The 3,589-nt window shown below is 35.5% G+C and overlaps 1 pseudogene; it reads left to right on the top strand.

The window, feature by feature from the left end:
* The first annotated feature begins 725 nt into the window (after positions 1 to 725).
* Positions 726 to 1,412, top strand: LOC149201320 (putative serine/threonine-protein kinase WNK11 pseudogene; annotated as a pseudogene).
* The last annotated feature ends 2,177 nt before the right edge of the window (positions 1,413 to 3,589 follow it).

Genomic DNA, 3,589 nt, shown 5'->3' with positions numbered 1-3,589 from the left:
AGTTATAATGAGCAGGCATTGGAGCTGAAGGGATCTTCATTTCGAACTAAATGGAGTGGACCAATCCTTATTCTAAGAGTTTAAAGAATTATTTTGCCTGATGTTTTAGTCTGAGCCTTCTCCCATTTCAGATTTCAATTGGTTGACGGGAAGAAATAAATATGTTTTACCTTGTTCATAGGATAACCATCCAATTGAGAGATCCGTTGACCTTATATTTCCCTTCTTCTAACTGACAAGCTCTATTGGATTTTTCATCATCTTCTTTGTTCTGACTGGAGGATATGATGATACGATTTATAAGAGAATGAGTTAAGCATGCCATAGATTTTGTGAAGGAGGAGAGAAAGCATATTGTTATTAGGGAGAGATCCCGAATGGAGTTGTTAAATGATAATTAGATAATCCCCTGAATGACGATGGAAGATATGTCTTCCTTTTTTCGCTAGTTGAAGGCCAAGACGGAGGCCATACATCTCAACTAGATTGTTTACCCAAAGCCCAAACCGAAATTCATTTCCTTTCTCCAATGAGAATTTTGAGATTTATAAGAATCCCTCTCCCTCTTGCATTCCCTAAATTTTTTTGCAAAATTTCTTCCATCTCCTTTTTCTATCTTCCTTTAACCCTGCAAGAATTTATGTTAATGCAATTCAAACAAACTGTTGGAATTCCGAGGTTGGGTTTGTTTCTTGCCCGTTTCCTTTATAGGAATAAGAGGAAAAATGCCTGGTGCAGAATTTGATGCCAGTGATAAGGACAGGGAGCCCTTTGTGGAAATGGATCCCACTGGCAGGTATGGCCGCTATGAAGATGTGTTGGGTCGTGGTGCCATGAAGACGGTATACAGAGCTTTTGACGAAGAAGATAGTATTGAGGTTGCTTGGAACAAGGAGTCTCTGCGAAATCTTGATGATGTTTCCATTAAGAGGATCTATGCAGAAGTCCATCTGTTGATGTCTCTCAGGAATGAAAACATGATTATGCTCTATACTGCCTGGTTGGACAGAAAGACAGGGTATGTGAATTTCATTACTGAGGTCTGCGTCTCGGGTACCCTGCGGAAGTACCGCCAGAAGCATCGCCATGTGTCCATGAAGGCCGTGAAGAACTGGGCACGCCAAATACTGGATGGATTGCATTATCTGCATAGTCACATGCTTTGCATAATTCATAGAGATTTTAATTGCAGCAACATTCTCGTGGATGGCAATACTGGTTTTCTTAAGATTGGGGATCTGGGTCTTGCTGCTACACTGGAAAATGATCATGCTGCACACACTATTATTGGTCCACCAAAATTCATGTCCCCGGAATTATATGAAGAGGATTACAATGAGATTGTCGATGTTTATTCATTTGGCATGTGCTTTCTGGAGATGATTACTCTGGAGATTCCTTACAGTGAGTGACGGAGCGTCGTTCAAATTTATACGAAGGTGACTTCTGTTATAAGGCCTGCAGTATTGGAAAAGGTTACCAATCAAGAAGTGAGGCAATTTATTGAAAAATTTGTGGCAGTTGCATCGGCAAGGCCTTCTGTTGCAGCGCTTCTGACGGACCCATTTTTGGTTTGAAAATGAATTTAGGGGCCAGAGTAGCTCAGAAATCGGTTGAGGCAAAGTAAACAAGTTAAAGTTCAGTTGCGGAAAGGTAAATCTTAGGTTGTGGGAGGATATCCCAACGATAAAATGAGTTTGCGGAAATAAAACGAGTAAAATAAAAGAGTTTGTGGAAATTTACTTGGGTAAGATAAAAATTATAACGTTATTGACGACACTTTACTTTATATTATATGTTAAAATATAAAGAAATTATATTTTAATTAAAATGCACATATATTATAGGTCAAAACATAATGAAATTATATCTTAATTAAAACACAGAATTTACACACAGCAAAACAGAATAAAATAAAAGAGGTTGGGGAAATTTACTTGTGTAAGATTAAAACTGTAACGCAACTGACCACACTTCATATTATATGTTAAAACATAAAGAAATTATATTTTTATGAGAAATAAAGGCTGCAGCTCCAAGTGAAAAATACAGCAAACTTATTGGACGATTTTACATACACTTTATATTATATGTTAAAATATAAAGAAATTATATTTTAATTAAAACACACTTTATATTATATGTCAAAACATAAGGAAATTACATCTTAATTACACATAATTTACACACAGCAAAACAGAATAAAATAAAAGAGATTGGAGAAATTTACTTGTGTAAGATTAAAACCGTAACGCAACTGACCACACTTCATATTATATGTTAAAACATAAAGAAATTATATTCCTGTGAGAAATAAAAGCTGCGGCTCCAAGTAAAAAACACAACAAATTTATTGGACGATTTTAAATAGTAAATGATTTTCCCAAGTTACATATGTTGGAAAGTGTTGAGAACCGTCACGGAAAATCAATATTTGCCCATATCTAATTAATAAACTTCATTAAATGCTTTTAACCTCTGTGATATGTTGCGGATGTAGGTAGTGCACATTTGTCATTTTAAGATTGAGTTAGAGTATCTGTTATCATGTGTAGGAATTGTCGGTGGAAATATGATGACAAATAATAGGAAAATATATTTAGATATTAGTGGATGTGTCTGTGGGATTTTGCCTAATTATAAGTAGCCAACGTTATCGGGAATTTTCTGTTATTGCAATGCGATGGATGAAGATTAAAATTATTTTCTGTGCGCACAGTTCATTTCTGGATTTTGTTGGCCATTCACTTCATCATAGGGTCTGCCAATGTCTGTGGAATTAGGGCGTGATATATTTTGTTTATGACATAGACCGATAAAAAGTTGACGTTCTAATGAATTAGCAAAAACAACGTAAGAATATTGCATATTATAACGCCATATTCCAGTTAATTATGCAATTATTTGGAAGATACCCCAGCATTTAGAATCAATGTAACAACTATGCATTTGAAACATGACTCCAACATTCAATTCAGAATTGTGACATATTCCAGGATCAGGCTCGTAGGAGTTTGAGTTATTGATGCAGGAGCATGGGTTGGCTGAGTCGCAGGGGTCTTGGAGTTAAAGGGAGGAATATGCATGTCAACGGATCCCTGGAATATAGACAATTTGTGCATTGTAAAGGCATGTCAAGGTGGTATGTGCATGCTATTGTAATCCTTTCCCATTATCGACGTAGATAAAATAAAGTCCCATGGGTTAGATAAACGAAGGTTGGATAGAGTGAGCCCACTAACTTCGTTGCATAGAGTGAGCCCACTAAAATAGAATGTCCACTAACTTCGTTGCACAGTGTGAGCGCACTAAAATAGAATGTAACTTCGTTTCAGAGTAAGCCCACTAAAATAGAAGGTAGTTGGTTGTGGGACATATAGCATATAATGTTTGAAGGGATTGACAAGTTGTTTTTGAAAGAGGTGTTGTATTAATCTAAGAGTCTTTGTAAAATTACCCATGAATTTTTTTCCCAATAAGTTTCTTCACCTCGTATTTCATTCATTGACCTTTGTGAAAGTACTTAGTGAATTATAATAAATATTATATTATAATATTGTATTTATTATTAATTTTATATTAATTAATA

The sequence above is a fragment of the Pinus tabuliformis genome, chromosome 2_1 (genome assembly GCF_031772625.1).
Source record: "Pinus tabuliformis cultivar Carrire ecotype Pingquan chromosome 2_1, CPIR1, whole genome shotgun sequence".
NCBI classification, from domain to species: domain Eukaryota; kingdom Viridiplantae; phylum Streptophyta; class Pinopsida; order Pinales; family Pinaceae; genus Pinus; species Pinus tabuliformis.
Note: the sequence above shows the minus strand (reverse complement) of the source record. Positions and strands in the feature narration are given on the sequence as shown.